Here is a 22,822-nt window from a genome sequence, read left to right as displayed (position 1 = left end):
AGAATGGTTATATCTTCCTGTAGGAGAGATCCCTTTACTAGTATGTAGTAACCTTCTTTGGCTCTTTTTACCTTTTTTAATTTGAAGTCAATTTTGTCTGATACTAGGATTGCAACTCCAGCCTGCTTATGGGGGCCATTTGCTGATAGATTTGATTCCAGCCTTTCACTTTTAGAAGATGTTTACTTTTGCTGGATAGATGTGTCTCTTGGAGGCAGCAGAAAGATGGATTTTGACTTTTGATCCAACTTATGAGCCTATGTCATTTGATTGGAGAATTAAGTCCATTAATGTTGAGAGTTAGGATTGAGAGATGATCGTTTGTTGCTTTCATTATCACTATCTTGTTTAACGCTGTGTCTTCCCATTTCTTGATCTGATGTTTACTATTTAGCGTTCATTTCTCTGTCTATATTGGGATCTTGATTATTTTCCCTGTATAGTACATCTTTGAAGATTTTCTGTAAAGCTGGTTTGGTGGAGATATATTGTTTCAGTTTTTCCTTACTGTGGAAGACTTTTATTTGACCTTCGGTTATGAATGAGAGTTTAGCTGGTTACAGTATTCTTGGTTGGTAGTTATTTTTATTTAGGGTTTGGCATACCTCATTCCATGCTCTCCTTGCTTTCATGGTCTCTGCTGAGAAGTCTGGGGTGATTCTGATTGCTTTTCCTTTATATATGATTGTTTTCTTCTCCCTAACAGCTTCAAGGATTCTTTCCTTGGACTCTACTGATCCTGTTTTGAGCACAGTGTGTCGGTGGGATGTCCTATTCTGGTCTGGTCGGTTTTGGGTTCTAAATGCTTGCTTCTTCTATCTGTATAGGCCTATCCTTCTGGATATTTGGGAAGTTCTTGGCTAATATTCTGTTAAATAGGTTGCCTATTCCATTAACTTCCTTCTCCAGGTTTTCCTTAATACCTATTATCCTTAAATTGGGCTTCCTGATTGTGTCTTGAACTCCTGGAGCGATCTGTTTTGTCGACTGGATTTGTTTTGTATTGATTTTTGATCTTTCTCTCTAGATTCTAGGGAATGTTCAGCTCCTGAGATTCTATCCTCTGCTTCAGTTACTCGGGACTGTAGGCTAGCTACTTGATTCTGAATCTCTTTTCCTTCTGACTGGACTTTCCTGATGATCTTCATGTCCTTGCTATACCTCTGTTAGGTCCTGCATGGACTTCTTTACTTCATTTACTTCATTGATTTGGTTTTGAGTGCTGTCTCTCAAATCTTTTAGCTGGGTAACTATCTTTTCGTTTGACTCTTGAAATTCAATTATCTTTCTATTTGTGGAGGCCATGAAATTCTCCATTAATTTTTGCTTTGCCTCCTCAGGCTCTAGAATAGTTGACTGAAGAGATTCAAACTTTTCATTTAACATTCTTATCAGTAGACTTTGTAGAGCATTTTGAGGGTTCTCTTCTATGTCTTTGACTGCTCTGCTTCCTGCTTGTTTTGAGTGGGAGATGAGCCTTCATTGTTTGCCATCTTTCATGTGTTTCTTCTGCCCATTTGGATTGGGAATGCCAATCTACAAGCACTTTTAAGACCCAAAGCAGACCTTACCAAGCACTGTTGTGTAAATCTTAGAAGTTCACAATTATATACAGATACCTCGTATACCTGTATATAAAGTGAGATTTGGTGTTCCTAAAGAACACAATTTTGTTATAACAACCACTCCTGAGCCCTGTATTCAGTAATTATTTATTTACTGTTACACCCCTATGAGCAATTTTTGTTCTTATATTAAGTTCTTTTTGGACTGTATGGCTTTGTCTTTGAACCCCTTTGATTCACTCTGTTTGAGCAGAGATACCCTCTATTCAATAACCAGGGGTCAATGGAATCTGGAGGTCCAGGAAGTAAGTCAGGAGGGTAAGTTAGAGATATTAAAGAGAACAGAGTAAAGTGTATGATGGGGGTGATGATTTTGTTTAGTTTCAGTGACATGGAAATGTGGAGAAGAGTAGAACCCGTAGAAAGAACAAGGTTAAAATGATAGTCAGTGGAGTGTTAGCAGAAAAGAGTAGAGGTATTATTCATAGAAAAGTAAATTCTTAAAGAAAAAGAATGTGAAGAGAGAAATAAAGAAAAAATACTGGAAGACAAATTCACAAAACAGAGAAAAGTTACTTTTTTTAAAAAAAAGAAAAGTAAAATGAACAACCAAAAAAAAAAAAAGAAAGAAAAACGTGATAAAACACACAGGTATAAATGGAGAACCAAAAAAACCAATGATGTTTCAGAAATGAACAAAAAAAAAAGCTTAAAAATGTTTTGAAAAAAAAAAATGGAGTCTTCGTTGTTTGGGTGGGCTTTCTCCAGTCTCTGGTTTCCTTTTGATGTTTTGCAGTCTATTTTGCTGCTTGGCTGGTTTGACTTGCTTTCAGTTTGCAGGGGGTGGATCTGTTCTGACCCTCCTCCCCTGTTAGTGAAATCCTGGGGCTCTGTGGTTCACACAGCTTGCAGGTAGGCCTTGAGCTTCTACTGTAGATGGGGCAAGTGAACAGACTTGGGAATCGTGGTCCCTCCCATCTGATGTGGGGCAGCTGCCTTTAATGCCTGGCCTTGAATAGGCTGTGGACTCAGCAGGGAGGGGTGCCTCTGGCCTTGTTTACCTGGCTGAGAGACACTTGCCTGGGGGAGGTTCCTGCCTCCTGGGTGGGGCGGCTCCCTGGCAGAGCTGGCTATGGAATTCAGCTCTGTTTAGGGCTGGGAATTGGGCTTCCTCTGTGATGGGACCATTTATCTGTCTTGGGAACTGTTCCTTCTCCTATCTGTGCCACCAGTCGCTGCTCGCTGCTTTCTGTTTTAATTTAGAAAATCCAGCGAGGAGGGGCCGGCAACTCTGGCTGAGTTCACCTGAGTGTGTGAGCCACAGCCCAGAACAAGCCTCCTGCCAGGGCAGGGGGTGTTCTCCTGGGCGGAGCTGGCTCTCACTGATTGGTCCCTCTTGCCCTTTTCAAAGATGGCCTCTTTGTCCTCGCTTTCCCTAGGCCGTCTTTAGTTCCAGTCTGGTCTGGCCCTATGCCAGTGTCATAGCTGAATTCTTTCTAGGAGTAAGTTTTCTCTGGGATGGCAAAACTGCGATGTTGGAGGGAGCTCAGCTAGGGCTCTGTTGCTCCTCCACTGTCTTCCCAGAATCCCTGGCTTCTTTTTTCTCAAGGCTAACACTGCCACTTGAGCCACAGCTCCACTTCTGGCCGTTTTCTATATATGTGGTGCTGGGGAATTTAACCCAGGGCTTCATGTATACAAGGCAAGCACTCTTGCCAGTAGGCCATATTCCCAGGCCCTTTAAGGAAAGTTTATTAACCTGAAATTTGCTATTCTGTAATCATAGAAATGTTCCCTCTCCTTTGTAAACTCCCAAGGCATTTAATTCATATTCTAGAATTAAACATTCCAGCTAGAATTCCAGTTAATAAAATTAAATGAATTTCACTAATAAATTTCACATAAAGTAAAATACCAATAGATATGTCTTTAATTATCTATTTTTGTTCTTAGCACTTTATAATATTGCCAAAGCATTGGAAACATGTTTCCTTTCATGTATAGAAGCAATATAATCTGTACTGTAATTTATCATACTTCTCGTAACTACTCATTTATGTTACTGTACTTTGCATTGGACAGCCGAGAAGTCCCTGCACTTTGTTTTATATTCTGAGTATCTACCACTATGGGTAGCACAGAGTAGTAATCCAGTTAAATATGGAATGGTTGAATGAGTAAATTCAAAGACAATCTAGGGCTGAGAAAATGGCCTAGCAGTGCTCGCCTTGTATACTTGAAGCCCTGGATTTGATTGCTTAGCACCACATATATACAAAAAGCCAGAAGTGGTGCTGTGGCTTAAGTGGTAGAGTGCTAGCCTTGAGCAAAAAGAAGCCAGGGACAGTGCTTAGGTCCTGAGTTCAAGCCCCAGGACTGGCAAAAAACAAAGCAATCAAAGACCATCTAAGCACTCTGTATTGCTTTGTCTGTAATGATCTTCCTCATTCACTGTACCATATGTGGAATATCCTATTTCTGGTCTCCCTTTCTTGTTTTTTTTTCTTGTTTGTAGGAAATACTTGTCTAGTCAGCTGTTAAGTCATTGTACTAGTATTCTGCAGAGACACAGAGAGGATAGGATATGTATAAATATATAAGAAGCAAGTTAGTACTGGAATTGTCCCACGTGATGTTGGAAGCTGATGAGACCTCATAAATGTATCCACAAGAGACCATCTGCAAGCTGGTGGCTTTCATTACTTCCATGTCCAAAGCCCAAGAAGCTCAGATTCATGACAGATGTCTTAGCTACAAAAACCAAAGGGACTTGTCTTTCCTCTGTCTTCCTATGGGACTGGACCCTTCAAGGGTTGATGATGCTCAGTCACATCTTGCCTTGGAAGATCTTTATGCCCTCTCCTGATTCAGCTGTTCATTTCCTCTGGAAACATTTTCAAAGACATGCTCTAAACTACTGTTTTGTAGGCAATGTGGGCATCTCTTACCCAAGCAGCTCACAGTGTTCTAACTGAAGAAAACAAAACAAAATAAAAAAAAAAACCCAAACTGATATTGTAATGTCAACATTAAAGTCAAGTTTTACCTCCAGGCAGAAATTACCTTTCAATCAATTCCAAGGATAGGTCAGGGAGCTCCCAAAGACACAACCTATGTTTATCCATATCAATTTTTATGACTAAAAACACAGAAATTTACTGAAGGAAATTCAGTGTGGAAATTCTTACATTAAAAGCAAGCTCAATAACATTGGGCTTGGCACCCATGGCTCATGCATGTAATCCTAGCTATTCAGGAGGTTGAGATCTGAGTATCACAATTAAAACCAGCCCAGGCACCAAAGAACAGGGGACTCTTATCTCCAACAAACTATTCAAAAACAACAGCAAAAACAGAAGTGGTGTTATGGCTCAAGTGGTAGAGTGTTGGCCTTGAACAAAAAGAAGCTCAGGAAAAAAAGTAAGTATAAAACACTTAAAAACTGAAGAAGCTCATGGACAGTACCCAGGCCTAGATTTCAAGCTCCTGGACTGGCAAAAAGCAAAAAGCAAAAATCAAGCTTATTAATTTTACTGGTTTTAGATTCAATTGATCAATTGATAGTCACTGAATGTTCCAGAAGCTGTCTTCAAAAATGATAAACTTTGGAAAATGTCTTTTATTCAAAACACTGACCACCGGATAAAGAATTCTAACTTGTGGGGCTGTTAATTTGGCTTAGTGTTAGAGTGATTGCCTAGCATGCATAAAGCCCTGAGTTCCATTCCTCTGCACCACATAAACAGAAAAAGCTGGAAGTGACGCAGTGGCTCAAGTGGTGGAGTGCCAGCCTTGAGCAAAAAGAAGCCAGGGACAGTGATCAGGCTCTAAGTTCAAGCTCTAGGACTGGCAAAAACAAACAAACAAAAACCAAGAATTCTAACTTATTATTTAATGTTGTATGGAGTACAGCTGACACCATCTTGATTAGGGAAACATGGTAGGAAATGTTGGGGGAAGTAGACCCCAAAATTCTGCTTCTGTAAATGGATTGCTTAACTTATTTGTTGCTTGCTCTACCCCCTGTATCAACCCCCTACATCTGTGCAACATTTTACCTTTATAAACCCCAACTTGAGGGCTGCTCAGGGTCATGGTGGCAGCTGCCAAGTCTGCCCTGTGTCGCTGGCTGGTCAGTTCGCTTTTTGCTTCCCCAATAAATCCATCTTTTTGCTTGAGCTTGTCTCTTGGAGGGACATAGAATCTCCTCCCTCAAACCCTGTAACATTTAATATCTGAAGTTTTTGTAATAAATAAATGTTATTGTACTAAATCTTAATTATCCAGAAGTAATGATCGAGTAATAGATAACTTTATCTTGAAGTAAATATACCACTTAGTTCAGTGAACACAATGGAATGTATAAACACTTTCCTAAAATTGTTGCAATTAGCAGCAATTTGAATGATGTAATTATTTTTATTATATATGATATATGTATGATGTCTATGTATATGTGTGTATGTACATATATGTGTGTCTATATACACACACCATCTAGGAATATGGCACTTTTTCAAGCTTACTTCTGTATTCTTACATGTAATAAGAATAACAATTAAAAAGTCAAAAATTACCTGGAGAACTTAGATTTATCACATTTAGAGCCATGACATAGATGAGATTTTTGCAAGAGAAAAGCTTATATAAAAGTTTATTCTACATTGGTAGAGCTGGTAGTGTGTTAAAATGATGTTACATATAACTGTACTTTTGAAGTTCAGGGTTGTTATACTGGAATAATTACTATCTTAACCTAAGACCGAGATCAAGAGCCAGAGTAAAACTATTATCTATTCTCTAATTCTCTGTAAAATTACTCTATTAACAATTTCAGAATTACAAGAGTTTAAATTACTCTCCAGCAATATTACCTGTAGATTGTTCATAGAATATAGTTTTGCTATATGTTAAGTATTTTGTTTGTGTAGAACAACATAGGCTTGTTAAATACTTTAACTTAAAAGCTACTATATGGCTTGCTATGTGCTATATGTTGCTATGTGTTTGTGTTGTGCTGTTGCAGATGAACAAAGCCGTGTACCAGTTGCTGTCATACAATGTGTACCATAAGAAAGATAATTAAACTCTATAAACTCTGTTTCTGCATAAATTATAATGCCAATAATCCTTCACTGTTATGATAATAAAGGAAAACAATATATTGAAATATTGAAGAGCTTGGAAAGGCTTCAGAATACTTAGGCCACTGAATGAAAATGAGTGTGCACCCATGCATGAGTGCATGTGTGTTTTCTTTTTCAGAACTGAGGACGGAACTCAACAGCAAGTGCTAAATCCCAATTTAGCAAGAGCTAAATCCCCAATAGATATATTTTTATGTAATCTTTTTTTAAAAAGTCCTCTGTCAGGCTCCAGTGGCTCATGCCTGTAATTCTATCTCCTCAAGAGGCTGAGATCTGAGGATAAGGGTTAGAAGCCAGCCCAGGAAGGAGCATAAATGAGACTCTTATCTCCAATTATCCACCAGAAACCCAGAAGTGGCCTGTGGCTCACAGTGGTTAAAGTGCTAGTCTTGAGCAGAAAGAGCATAATGGCAGAGCCTGGGCCCTGAGTTTAAGCCCCACAACTGATCCCCCACAAAAATAAATAAATAAATAAATAACGTCCTCTAAGGTTTAATAGTAAGTTACTAGAATAGGACTGAAAAATACATTAAAATTTATCAAATAATCGCATCTATTTTTTAGTTTAAATTCTATAGGTAATATATACTTCTGTTTGGGGGTTTTTTGTTTTTAAGAAACACTGCATGATAATTATCAGTGGTTTTTAAGAAATGACTAAAATGGGGGCTGGGAATATAGCCTAGTGGCAAGAGTGCCTGCCTCGGATACACGAGGCCCTAGGTTCGATTCCCCAGCACCACATATACAGAAAACGGCCAGAAGCGGCGCTGTGGCTCAAGTGGCAGAGTGCTAGCCTTGAGCGGGAAGAAGCCAGGGACAGTGCTCAGGCCCTGAGTCCAAGGCCCAGGACTGGCCAAAAAAAAAAAAAAAAGAAATGACTAAAATGAAAAATCGACCTTTTTATAGTCTAAATTTCCAAAATCCTTTTTTATTTTGCATGTTTTTTTTCTTTTGTTAATCTGCTTTATATTTAAAAAGTAATGTCCTATTTTCTCTTTTATTAAACTTTTGTTACATTTTTTTTGTCAGTCCTGGGGCTTGAACTTGGGGCCTGGGCACTGTCCCTGAGCTTCTTTTGCTCAAGGCTACCACTCTACCACATGAGCTACAGTGCCACTTCCAGCCTTTTCTGTTTATGTGGTGCTGAGGAATCAAACAGGGTGCTGACAACCTCACTTGCCAGAACAGAATATTTTTGTCCCAGAAGAAACTTTGGGTGTTTGAAGAATATTTACAGATAAGAGACAAAATTTTCTTGGAAAAGAGATTCATCTACTAATTCTCATTTCTTGATTTGTCTTCCTCACAATAAATTGAAGATTTTAATGACTCAGTTGTATTAATTTCACATTCATATGACTCCCACCTACAGTAGGTTCTTGGTAATATTCTCAGTTTTTATGAAGAAAGAGCTTTAACACTATTGTATTTAAATAGCCTGTTAACTAATTCTGCCATTATTGTTGTTTTCATTCTTGTAGTGGGGGGAAAAATCATGTCTTACCCTTCTGATCTTGCATTGGGAATCTGGCCCTTTGGTAAGTACTGTCCTAGAATGTCTGTCTAGCAATTAAGGCTTTGGATTTCTGGTGCATGATTGTGGTTTACTGCCCAGCTTTGGAGATGACAGTGATTATGTGGGAAGTAGAATTTCTGGATGCCTTTCTCTATACCTCCTGCTTAGATAAGGAACAATTGAATGGGACTATAGTGGTGATCCCCCTGTTCCAGAATAGAATGCCTACAAATCTGATTGAGATATGAAGATGAAATTCTTTTTTTTCTAGTTGATGCAGCAGATTAAGCTGTTTTTTTTTATTCTTTCTTTCATTATCAAAGTGAACTACAGAGGGTTTACAGTTTCATATGTAAGACATTGAGTATATTTCTTATCCAATTTGTTATCTCCTCCCTCATTTTTCCCCTGCCTTCCCATTTCCCTTTCCCACTCCTAGTTCTAATACACACATACACACACATCATATATATATATATATATATATATATATATATATATATATATATATATATACACACACACATATATATATAATATCCAGGGTACCAAAATCAGTTGCACTGATATCAGCTGTAAAACCACAGGAAGGGAATATGGGGGAAAACAAGGGCATGGTTTCATATGACATGTTGAAAATAACTACAACCGTGATATACCACTTGTTTCCATAACTTGAAGTTCATTTCACTTAGCATCATTTTATGTGCTCCTATGGACCTAGCTATTGAGTTATTGTGATCTTCTGCTAGGACTATCCTAGAGGTGTACTAATTATTCCCAATGAAGGAAACCATAGAGTCCATGTTCCTTTGGGTCTGGCTCACTTCACTTATTATGATAGTTAAACACTATAGAATTTCATTGTGTATGTGTACCACATTTTCTTGATCCATTCATCTACTGAGGAACATCTAGGTTGGTTCCATATTTTAGCAATGACAAGTTGTGCTGCAATGAACATAGTTGTGCCAGTGGTTTTAGTGTGATCTTGCTTGTAATCTGTTGGGTAAATGCCCAAAAGCAGGGTTACTGGGTCATAGGGGAGCTTTCTATTTAGCCTTTTGAGGAACCTTCACATTGCTTTCCAGAGTGGTTGAACCAGTTTACACTCCCACAAACAATGTAGTAGGGTTCCCTTTTGGCCACATCCCCTCCAGCATTTGTTATTATTAGTTTTCCTGATAATGGACATTCTTATTGGGATGAGGTGGAATCCCAGTGTTGTTTTGATTTGCATTTCTTGTATGGCCAGTGATGTAGAGCACTTCTTCATGTGTTTCTTGGCCATTCTCATTTCCTCTTCAAAGAAGTCTCTTTTTAGATCTTTAGCCCATTTGTTGAGGGGGACATTGGTTCTCTGAGGATTTGTTTTGGAGGAATTTAGTTTTTTGAATTTTACATATATTTTAGATATGAGGCCTTTGTCTGTTGTATGACCAGTAAATATCTTCTCTCAATCTGTAGGCTTTCTCTTTATCTTGCAAGGTATGTCCTTTCCATGAAGAAGCTCTGCAGTTTGATGCAATACCATTTGTCCAACCTTTCTTTGAAGATGAAATTCTGAAAGGGAATTCATGCTATTTGTTTATATCTCACCTCTATACAAATAAGTATATCCTCTACAATTCTATATACTTTTTGTTGCAAAATCTTGAAATGTACAAAAGCAGATCAGACTTTTGTTGGAAAGTGAGTTTACAACTTGTCCTTGCTGTAACTAAGATCACAATGAGCAAGGCCTGTTAAGAGAAAACCGAAGCTTTTGAAGATCAGATACTTTTCAATCTCCTGAGATGCAGAAGGCACAGGAGCTGCTCTGAGAATCTCCTCATCCTTCACAAGAACAGCTGATGGAGAGGGATCTCCAGGAGCAAGGCTGTAGACACACTGTGTTAGCAATTACACCTGGGTTTGGCCTTGTTAGAGTGTGTTTTCCCTACTTCCTTTTCTCTGCTTTATTTTACTATGTAAATCGTGTGGAAAGTGAACATACGATACTTAAATATGTGCATTGGGAAAGATTTCTTCCAAATAAGAAAGGTATGAACTTAGGACAGGTGCCAACCACACACATTCCAACAAAATAAAGAAAAGCAGGACCAATATGTATGTCATGCAATGGAAGGTGCAAAGTCCAGAGGCTCTCTAAAGACTTCCAAAAGTCCAGATACTGAAAGCTGAGCCTGACTGACATTAGGCAGTTGAGCATGTTTAAAGTTGCAAGAATAGCCTTGCAGAGTGCCTGTCACTTACTTCCTTGTTTTCTGTGTCCCTCTAAACGTATTTGTTGGGTTTATGGGCAACTTCTTTACTTCTTGTAACCTCTTCATAGAAACTGCTTCTGCGAGAGATTGCAAATTCAGAAAATATCTAAAGAGCAAGCATCATAGTTTATCTTAGCTAACAAAAGTGCCAGCCAGAAGGGAATACAGACTTTCCTTATATAGATTTCTCATTTGGATTAGAAAATCTTTGTTGATAGAGTGATGAATGTGATAGAAAAAAAAAAGAACAACATAACTTGTTCAGACTTACAGATTGCTGATGGCTTCAAAAACATCAGTTTGCTTGCTTTTCTTGGCAAATTTCATTTGAAGAAAAGAAGAGAGTAAAACAATATGGAAATATTGTGGTCACTATTCTAAGCATAACCTGCTTGATTATGTAGTCATAGCAATTACAGGGATCTGATAAGTGGTATCACAAAAGCCTCATCTGCAGTTAAAATTCCTCAGTAGTGATTGAATTAAGAAGTCTTGTAGGAAGGAGACATATTTGTTTCTTAGATTATTTCTTGTGAAAAATTTATAAAATGAAAAGCTATTTAGTGGACTTAGTCTTAGGTCTAGGCCCTTTCGGTAAAGACTGTTACTAATGAATGACATCCTTCACACCTCTGTTTCTGTAAAGATGAGTTATACAATATTGTGATATCTATTGATTATATATGCAGACCATATAGCTACCCTATTAGTACTTGGCATCATATAACTGTGATTATTATTTCATAAGCTCTCTTCCTTATATCACTAACACCAGCATGCACTAAAAGTAATTATGAACTTCCTTTATTTAGAGAAGCTCAGCATTCTTTGCATAATTATACCTCTGAAGAAGGCTCAAACAAACAGGACACTCAGTTGTTTCTATCAGTTGTCTTGATGAAGATACCTTTACCAGCTTAGTGCATGAATAATTTATACCTCATTTTGCTTCAGGTTCATTCATTTTTTCAAATGTTTAGAAAACACACCCAGACAGAACATGTGTTAGTGTCAGGAGCTGTGTAAAGCAGTGAGGGAACTGGGATAAATAATCCAAAACCTATGCTTGCTGGGCCTTACAGTCCAGTACACATGAGGGGGTGCTCACAAGAAATATTAGAAAATACATAGGATAAACAATGAGTGATAAGCCCAGTAGACATGGGGGGGGGGCTCACAAGAAATATTAGAAAATACATAGGATAAACTATGAGTGGTAAAGAGTATAATGAGATAGATGCTGTGGGAAACAAAAAGGCAGGAGGGAGAGTGTAAAAACAGTCGTGTTACTGTTTCTCTAGCAGAATCAATATGAAACTCAGAGATGTAAAGAGAGCACGATTACTACAGGTTCATTATGGTGGCTGGAACTGACTTTCCAACTTCCAATATGGGTTTTGTTGACCCCAGATTGGCATGAAAACAAATCTACCCTTGTCCCTCTTTGTTTCTCAGGGCTTGACTTTGCCCCATGCCTGCAGCTAGCATTATGTGGCTATGAGGGCCTGGGAGGCCGTAGCAATCACTATGAGTCATGGGGGATAGAATTCCAAGTGCCTATATTTGTCTGAGTAAACTGTCATTTCTAAATATATGCCTTGAACACTTCCCATTACCCAAATTCCACAACACATATTTCTGCTGGGAAAACAGAACTCAAGTCATTTTTTTTTGCACATAAGTCCAGTCAATTTCTCTGTGGCTTAAAAGAGACCCAAAGCTTAGAAAGAAAAACAAACATACTTGATGACAAGATAAAGATGTAAAAGAATGCACAATTCTGGCATAATAACAAAATCAACAAGATGAAGGGAAAGATATGCATGTAGTCTAACATTTTTAATTTATGAAATCAACAGCATAAGTTTAGAATTAGGGTGCTTTTAATGAATGTCAAATCATCTGAAGCCCAGATTTTCAACTATGTACAAAATCAGCATCAAAATATCAGTGATGTATTAATCATGTTTTGTTTATATTTCAATTATCACATGTAGGTAGTGTATTATACACACAAAATGAGCAATGTTGCTTTACAGATGGTAGTGCTAAAGTATATTTGTAGTGCTCATTCACATTTGAGTATCACACTGTTTTGTGTCCATTGGACGAAGACCAGAGAAAGCTGAAAAGCTTTAAATCAACCCCACACAAGAAAATGTGGTATGAAATGAAGTGCTTCTAATCTTGGGGAAAAGAAGCTTTAGGAAGTATTGATAGCTGTATTCAAGTACATAAAAACTGTTTCTCCAAAGGGGGTTGGAGAGGGAACCTATATATTCTATCATCTATCTCTAAGAAAAAAAATAGTGGATAAAGTCAGATTGCAGGTCACCAGAATACTTAAAATTACACAGATTACTTCTAAAATAAAAATTTCCACCACTAAAAGTGTTCAAATCTAGATCAATGTAATGGAAAGCTGTAATCAGAGGGGCCCTAATGCTCTAGCCAAAGTTGATCAGCTGATTGTAGCTGGTACCAGGTATAAACAATCACCTTGGAAAGTGATTTGATCTAGGAGAGAAGATTATTGCTTCTCAAACCATTATTTTTAGATACATATTTTTTCCAACTGATCTCTGTTTGCTTCAATCCAACATACCATTCCTCTGAGCAGCATTCATATTTGAGGTTTGATATTGGTTTTAGACAACATGGTGTAATCTGTGTGTATTTCTTGATGGTGTAAAATTTCTAAAGTTTCCCAAGCCATTTCCTGTCACACTGCTTATCCCCAGCAGCCAAGAGATTCAAGGTTCTATGAGTTCATGCTGTGGACGGATAAGGATCTTTGTTACAGAAAATATAACTTTTAGGATGAGAAATAATATTCTTTTGAGAACTGTTAGTGCTTTGTTGATCAAGCCTAGACTATCCATCATTTGTTCTGCAAAAATTTGTTTACTAATATTTATTGAAACTAAGCCTCTGTATTCTAAGGAAAATAGTGACAAATAAGATATACCTGTCTCCAGGAACTTCTGAGTAGAAGAAACAGCCTATGTCCAAATAATTACCATACACTGTGACATCTACTGAGTAGTACTCCTACAGAATTCCATGCTCTCAAAAACTAGAGACCTACCCATTCTGTGTAGATACACCACAGTTCCATAAAGTAAAGCTTGAAAGGAATCTTGAGTAAGTGACATTTTTTTCTGCCAATATAGAAGTTTATCTCGGCAAAAATAGAAAAAGGAACATTGTGAATTTAATTGTATGATGATTATATTTACCTAGAATTTTGTTTGAATGTTCAGGGAACATTAAGTACTTCACAAGTCAATTAGAAAGTTTGCAATAGGAATCTGAGGATGCATTGAAATAGGGGATGATCATATGGGAGCTTGATTGAAGGTGAAAATTAGAACTCAGGGAAACTACTTTAGATTACTGCAATTGTCCGTGTGAGACAGTGACATATACTACATCAGAAATGGGCTATTAAAGAAGCAGGAAATGTGTTTAAATGGTGATTTTCACATAATATGTTGAGAATCCACCAGATATTTTATTAGCACTGAACAGTAAAGTTGTGTAGCCAACAATCTTTAACCTTCAAGATATTAGAGATAGGACCACTAGCAAGTGCTCCATCCAAACCCTTTTTCTCATTTGGAATTTCTTGATGTTCCTTCACCTGTGACTTTGAAAGACGGCTGAGACCTTCCATCTGGAAAAACCATGTAATACTTTCGTAGATGCCTTCTCAGAGGAACCAGTCCCCCAAGATTCTCTTTCATTCTGGAAAAAAGAATTTCTGTTGAAGAAAATTAGAATGAAGACCTGGCCTGAAGAATCCCTGAGCCATAAAAAAAAAAAAAAAAAAAAACCTAGTGAGGTGAGGTGCTGGTGGCTCACTGCTTGTAAGTCCTAGGTAATCATGGTTGAAAGTCAGGAAAGTCTGTGAGACCCTTATCTCCAATAATTACAGAAAGCTAGAAGTGGATCTGTGGTGCAAGTATTAGAATGCTATCCTTGAGCAAAAGGAGTTCAGGGATAGTGCCCAGGTCCAGAGTTCAAGCCCCAGGACTGACAAAACACACAGACCACCACCACCAACAACAGAAAAACAGTTAGGCCTCACAAATCACCTTAACCTTGCTGGATTTGTAAACATAAGAAAACTTAACTTGAGCTAAATTTTTCTAGGGTTACTGAAATAAAATCTATGCTCAACTAATTTGAAGTATCCAAATTATTATAATACAACTAGGAATTTCCCCAAGAGAGATCTAGTAAGGCCAATTAGCTCTTTAATCAACTATTCTCTTGTTTTACACTTGGTAAGTGTCTACCCTTCTTTTACCTCGCTGAGAGCTCTGTAATCACTGTGGAGCTTCCTGCATTATGAATTGCTATGCACTCAAAACAAACAAACAAAAAAAACCTCTTCACTTTTTAATATGGTGAGAAGACAGCAAGAAACTAGACTGAGGAAATGGAGGAAATGCATGTAACAAATGTGAGTCACCCAGAGTACCAAAATCAAATACAGGGACAACAGAGGCAAAACCATAGGTAAACACACAACACGCAAGGAAAAAGAAAATGATTTCAAATAGTACATTTAAAATAACATCAATGATAAACCACTTGCTTCCATATCTTGGGGTTCATTTCACTGAGCATGATTTTACATGATCATATGTACCACATTTTCTTAATCCATTCATCTACTGAGGGGCCCTGGGTGGGTATTGATATACATTCATCTGAATTAGGGAAGGGAAGGGGAACATCAACCTGGTAAAAGATAAAAGGTGAACCAATGCAACAGCAATACTTGTAAGAGAATATGTTGTAAACTAACTGTATAACTTGGGGCAGGGCGGGGGAGGGGGAGGATTGAGGAGGAGGGAAGGTAGAAGAAAAATGAGAGAGATAACAAGTTTGACAAGAAACATACTCACTACCTTTAACTGTAAAATTTTTGAACATCACCTTGACAATAAAATTAAATTTAAAAAAAGGTGAGTCACATAGTGATTGTCCAATAAAAGACATACAAAAAATAAATAAAACATCAATTTGTTAAAGGAGGGCATTAATAAAACGGGCTGAACATGGTAATTTTTCTGGATGCATAATAACATTTGGATTGCTTTTAGTTTGTTGTCTTCATCGAAATAATTATTTCTTAGCACGGTATGTTGATCAAAGCCTGTAATCTCAGATACTGAAAGGTGGCTGAGGTCAGAAAAATTTCAAGGCTCCAGTCCAGGCAAATAAATTTAATCTTACGTCATTTCAGCAAATAGATCTGGGTTTGGTGATATGTACCTGTCATGCCAGCTCTTTGGGAGGCATAAATACGGTGTAGATACAAATGAGACATGGCAAAAATATGAGATCTTGTTCAAAATAAATCAATACATAAAGGACCCTGGCTCCGCTTCCCTGCTCCACGTCGCTGGCGGCTGCACCCGCAGGTCATTTGGGGAGCCCAGCTGGTCGTCTGGAGGGGTATCCCCGGAACCCAACCCAGGACCTCTGTGTTCGGAGGCCCAGGACCATCTATGGCGTGTCCAAGGTACACACGGAGCTCATGGGATAATATTATCATTACCCATATGGCCTAGATTTCTGGTGTCTGCAATACCCTGGGATCGTTTCAGCCGATTCCCAACATGGAGGAGAAACGATGGACCACAAGCAGCAAGTTCGAATGTAACAAATGAGGAAATTCTTTCACCTAGAAGTGGGACAGACCTTCATGTTCATCAGAGAACACACAGGAAAGAAACTATGAATACATGTGGACAGACCTTGGCATGGATCATAGATTTCACACAGGTGAGAAACCTTGTAAACATAGATAGTCTTTCAACCAAAACTCACTTTAGCAGGCCTAAGAGAATTCACACATGTGAGAAACGTTAGGAATGTAATAGATGTGGAATGATTTCACCTGGAAGAAAACTCAGTTTGCATTGGAGAACCCAAACAGGATAAAAGCCTTGTGAATGAAAATCCATTTTTTAAAAAAGAACTCTTAAAACAGGCTCAGATTGTGTGGTGAGCAGCAACTAGAGAGAGCTAACAAAGAATATTGCTCATAAAGTTTACTTGCACATATGAAAATACAATTAGGTTATTAATATGGAGAAAATAACATGACATCCTACATAATTTCATAGAAAAGTCCATTCTGTGCATATTAGGTAACATAATGAATTCTACTGAATAATCAACAAAAAATATTGTCTCTAAAGTAAACATAATTGTCTGCTTACTGAAAAAATAGTCAATATGTTTAATGAAATTAACAGCAAGATAAACTTAGAAACCAGACTACTCAGTACATTTTTAATTTGTCATTGAAATCAGATATTTTAGAATATGTCTCTTTCAAAAGTGTTACATTTGATTTTAAATAATCAATCTCTTGTTTAATGTGTACTTAAAATAAAGGTAATCTTAATGGCAAAAAAAAGATAAAATAATGGCATTCACAGGGAAATGGTCAGATCTTGAACGAATAATATTGAGCGACACAAGCCTAGAGCACAGAGGACAAAGGCGCATGGTCTCCCTGATATGTGGTTGTTGGAGGGGGAGGGGAGAACAGTAGAGATATGTCTGTAAAGCAACAAACTTCTTTTCAAATGGTATTTCTACATATTTTGGTCAGCGACTTTACATCATCTCTCTAAAACCAAACAATTACTAAATAAACATAAAAAGGTCTCAACAGCTACATACATATGATTATATAAGATGAGGCTAAGCAAAATGAACTCCAAGATATGGAAACAGGAGGATTTTACTGTTGTCAATGTTTAACGTACTAGGTGAATTTCCTTTGACATACCCCGTGTGGTCACTGTATATGATTTTGTATGATTGTATATATGCTTATCTGAACTGGGGAAGGGAAAGAAAAATGAAGGAGGGTGTAACAAATATGACAAGAAATGTACTCACTACCTTATTATGTAATTATAACCTCTCTGCACATCATCTTATCAATAAAATTTAATAATAATAAAAAAAGAAATAAAGGACAAAGGCAGAGAATGAGGCTCAAGTGGTAGAGTACCTGCCTGGCAAGTGTGAGCCCGTGAGTTCACACCCCAGAACCATGCAAACATTTCTTAAGTAATAATCATAATTTTAAATTCAAGGACATACAACAAATATTGATTTGCACTTTAAATACATTTTAGACTGCTCCAATAATTTTCTAGGAGAAACAAAAATAGAGCAATGGTAACAAAAAAGGCAGGAAAATATCAATGAGGAGTATGAAAGATGGGGGAGAATGAAGAATGGGGAGAAACTGGTCAAGATATAGCATACACTGACATGGTAAGTTGAAACCACTTTGTGCAACTACTCAAAGATAATAAGAAAATAATTCAAATAAATGTTAAAAACTGATATATATGTATTTCATTTCTAAAAGTCTTAGGCATCATTTGGCAAGCAAAGACAAATGGTTTGCTATGAGTTTTAAAGTCATTAAGTTACTATTACCCCCAAATAATGTCCAGCCTTGCCCACCATGCTTATCTGCATTTGTTCCTGGGAAACCTTCAGCCCAGCATTACCACATAACCTGGGGTAGCATCCAGAAGCGAAAAAGGAATGGAAAAAAGCATGCATTGCCTAGATGCAAACTTGTCAGGCTCCTGGCATTTGTTCCTTCCAATTTTGAGTTTTTCTGGTAGAGAAATCTAAGCATATATCCCAAATATTCATTTATATTTAGTGAAGGTAGCAGACAGACCAGTACTATCAATTTTTCTTCTATTATTTCATCCCAGTAAAGTAGAGAACTAAACTCATACAGAAAAATCAGCTCCTTCAGTGTCATCCTCTTACCCAGAGACAGAGCCATTTAGGTTAATTCTCTAACAAAAGCCAGAAGTAGCAGTAGAAAAGAAATATTATTTTCACTAGTTTCAATAAAAGAGCTCAGCCTGTTTAATTAGGCTAGATAAAATATACCTAAACATAACATTTACTATAGTTAAAGTTCTCCCCAATTACAAAGTCATCCCATGAGCTAAATCATGAAGACTTTAAAAATCTAATTTTTTTAATGATTTTTTACCAGATGTTTTATATCTCTTTTTGGTGCCTGGTGCCTGAGAATTCTATGTGAAGACAGGTTAGCTGAGCTTCCTTGTCCTCTCTCCATGGGTTAGCAACATAAATCTACCCTCTGATTAGTAGGAAAGAGCATTTACCATATCTAATATGACACACTGACACAGTGATGACTATACTGTACATCTCAGGCATTAAGCACTCAGCCCACATAATGTCAGCAGTCCATCCTTCTCTTCCCAATTTTCTTTGTTGTGAAACCATTTTATCTACATTGAAATAAGTATAACATACTACGGTGATAAATGAATTTGATCTCAGTCTTTTACCCAGATTCTCTTCTTCAACTTAGAAGCTGAAAAATCCCTATTTTTTGAGGAATAAGAAAAAAAAAAAAAAAACTAAAGCAGAGCAGAGGGCAAACACTGAGCTGTGGAAAGGAGCGCAGCCCGATTGAGGAAAGTCTGAGGGATGAATTGGTCCCAATGCACCAAATCTCTCCTATGTGGATTGAGACAGTGAGCAGCACTGGTATCTTGGGGGGGGGGGGGCGGGGGGTCACAACAAGCTACAGGATCTTAAGTCTCCATTCATGTTTAAACACAAGGGTGCAAACACCACAAGAAAGTCAGTGGCAGCTTACATTTCGAATAGATTTGAACTGAAGGGTGGACTCTGCCAAAAGTTGATTCCATGTTTTGCTTGAATGAATGAAGCTTTTGAATCCCCTTGGGGCATTGTGGTATAAAGGAGAAGAAGAGTGTTACTAATTAGTTAACTTTATTATTAATACCTTTGGCCTTTGGGAATACATCAATCCTCATTGACTGTGGATCACATTTGACTCTCAGTAACTAAAATCACAGAGTGAAGGCATGGATAGGAGGAAGATAATCACAGAGACTCTGGAGTATAGGGAGCTTAGATTTTAGTGTCCAAACCCAAAACTTGTTGAAGTACACATTCTGATTTGCTTGATCAAAGTGGGGCTTATGATTCTACATGTGTGATACATTTTTAGTAATTCCAATGTACTTGTCAGTGGACTACATTTTGTGTTTTAGGAGTCCTGTGGTGAAAACTTACTTATAGAAAATCTGTGATTTGCTAGGCAGGTTGTTTTTATTATGGCATGCTGTGAATTGTGTTTAATTGGGCCACAAGAAATTACATATATTGGGCAACATCCTGTAAATAAAGTTTAGTATAAATGGAGTAAAATAATAATATAGTATACTAATTATATTTTTGCACTTTGAGTTGATAGCTAGCAAACTTTAAAAGTTTGAGCCAACTACAGCCAAGTAAGTAAGACTGCTTACGTCATGAATAGTTGACACATCGTAGGTACCTTTCTAAGTGAAGACTCATAGTTGTTCATAATAAAAACCTAGACTGATCTTCCTTAAGGGGTTTGGGGGGCATAGACTTACATGTTTAGGAATTCCAGGTTTAAAATTTTTCCTACTGGCTCGGTAGACAAAGGGACTCAAACACTGGCATCCAGATGCTGCTTAGTTGATGGATCTCTCTGTTCTATATACCTCTATGAAGATTTCACTTAGGAAACATTCTTTTTCCCACCTGGTTGCTCTTGGAGCTTCAAGATTAGAAAATATCATCTTAGTAACTACAACAGAAAAAGTATGTCTCCTTCCAGGAATTAAATGTTGGAGTTGCTTTGGCCAGAGGAATGGAACGCTTTGATCTGGTTAGTGTATGCTAGCTTTCATTGCCCTCTCTGGATCTCTGTCAACTCTGACAAATGAACTTTGGGTAAGAAGTAGTAGAGATTATCCTCCAAGAAAAAAATTGGGTGGTTATGTCCAGGGTGAAGGGGGGAAGATAGATATTCTGAGCCTTCTTGGAATGCCTTTCTTCTTAAGAAGATTATTCCATCCTTTGGTTGTGAGCCTTGGCTTGTGCCTTGCTTGGCACCTGATATATAGCAGAAGAGTTCTGTGGATTTCTAAGTGGGAGTTTTAAGAACCAGGGCATGGGCTGGGAATATGACCTACTGGTAGAATGCTTGTCTCCTATACATGAAGCCCTGGGTTCGATTCCTCAGCACTACATATATAGAAAAAACCAGAAGTGGCGCTATGGCTAAAGTGGCAGAGTGCTAGCCTTGAGGAAAAAGAAGCCAGGGACCTTGCTCAGGCCCTGAGTCCAAGGCAAAGGACTGGAAAAAAAAAAAAAAAAAAGAACTAGGGCATGCTGATCTTTCTTATTGTAGTCTGGGTCCCAGTTCAGAATCAGAGCAAGAGCATATGGACAGGTAATTTAAGCAAGAAACAAGCTTTTGCTATTGTAAACCACTGGCTATTCGAATTGTTTCTGAAGTTATTCTCAACTTCATCAGACTAGTAAAATAGAAAAAGAGAGTGGTTAATCAAAATGGTCACTTTATAAAATTTTCATGTGCCTATCAGTTCCTTTCCAATATAGCAATTTGTATAATGTTCCCAATTTAATACTGTACTAAGTATACATCTAAAATCCATTCATTTCCTCCCCCAAAGAAGGAATTCATAATATCCTGTCCCATTTATTTTTTCCAGATTCAAATTCAGAATCTTTGCTTGATAGGTATTTCTCTAGATGAAGCCTGGATCAGTTTGTACTGGTGGAACAAATCTATAACTACATAACATATCCAACCATTGTTAATATGTGCAATACACAATGATGGAAGTTAAGAAAATATAGACAACAAAACAGAATTATCCTCTTTGTCCTTGAAAATAAGTCCAAAGAAAATTGCCAAGTGGTAAGAGTTGGATAACACATAACTATTGGATCCCTCCCAGAAGAGTGAGTTTCTGTTACCAATGCACCTTTTTCTGATTTTATCTGTGTGGATCATTTTTTTTATTTCTTGACTTTCACTGTCACATCTGATGTATTGTTTAGAGGATTCTCTACCAAGAATTGTCCTGCTTCCATTAGAACTGAGATCTGTAAGCATTAGCCTAAGTAAGGATTCCCGTGTTATGCGTCCCTTATCCTTAGGATTCTCTTAGACTTAGCAATTAAAATAAAGACTGCTACCAGAAAGTGTGTGGTGTGCTTTTCCTGATGTTTTGTACTGGACTTAACTCTATTTCTGAACTGATTTTCTCTCTAACACCAATTTAGCTCATTCCAGTGAGCTTGACTTTATCATTTCCACAATGCCAATCTCACAACTTTCACATATATCAGAAAGGGATCTTCAGGGATAGAATTTTTAAGTATCATTACTTTTTTGTTCTCTTCACTTTATACTTTTACATGACTTCATTTATCTGAAATAACATTTATTTTTTATAGCACCTTAGAGAATTACTCAAGTACATTGTTTGAGTTTTAACAGGATGAGGATATAGCCCAGGCCCTTATAATCTTGATATATTTTCTACCAAGTTACAAATCTTTTGCCCAGCTAATATGTGGATTAATTTCATGGAACTTAACCAAACCCTTTGCTGCTGGGTCACAAGGCTTTCCACCTGCCCAGCCAGGAAAAGGGGTCTTTCTGTGTCTCATGTTTCTTCAACTCAACTTGTGATACAATTGAGGTTCTGTGATTTTTAATACCTCCCTTCTAAATAGATTTTTAAAACCAGATTAGGAATTCTTTATTGGAAAACAAGAAAAACCCAGAGTGGTTGACTTGGGGAGGTGGGGGGTTGAGGAATCTTTCAAAGTTTCTACTCATTCACAGAAGTGAAGAGAAATTAGTGACCAGAATCTGGATGGGATGCTGTCCAGAAAGCTCCAGAAATATAAGAAGCAGACTCTGTAAGCATGAGATGTCCACTACAATCTTTAAATCCTCATTTTGCTTTTATCCTTCTGTGTTCTGTGCAATGTTTCTATCTGACCAAACCCTCTTGGAAACAAGATAATGAATAAATAATAAATATCTAACTAGTGAGTTCTCTATTTGACTGAGATTGAAGAAGCCCACTGTCTCTCATCTAAATCTAAATTAGCTATTTATCTTTAATTCAATATCTTTCAAACCCGATGCAGTGCTGTCCTTTTTTTCATTGTTAACTTTGTCCTTTTCTCTTGCCTCTCCCCAAACCTCTGCCTATTTCTCCTGTTCCCTCTTCAAAATTCATTTAATAAAATAGTTAACCTTCCCAAATTTACCAAAAACCTAGAAAGAACTTTTTATTATTTCCCCTCCCATCAACATCTACCCACATTCCTGTACTTTATCCAGCAGAACTCTGCCTCCAGTAAGTCTTTGAAGATGTCCCCTCTCTTTCATGCTTT

The sequence above is a fragment of the Perognathus longimembris genome, chromosome 21 (genome assembly GCF_023159225.1).
Source record: "Perognathus longimembris pacificus isolate PPM17 chromosome 21, ASM2315922v1, whole genome shotgun sequence".
NCBI lineage: Eukaryota > Metazoa > Chordata > Mammalia > Rodentia > Heteromyidae > Perognathus > Perognathus longimembris.
Note: the sequence above shows the minus strand (reverse complement) of the source record.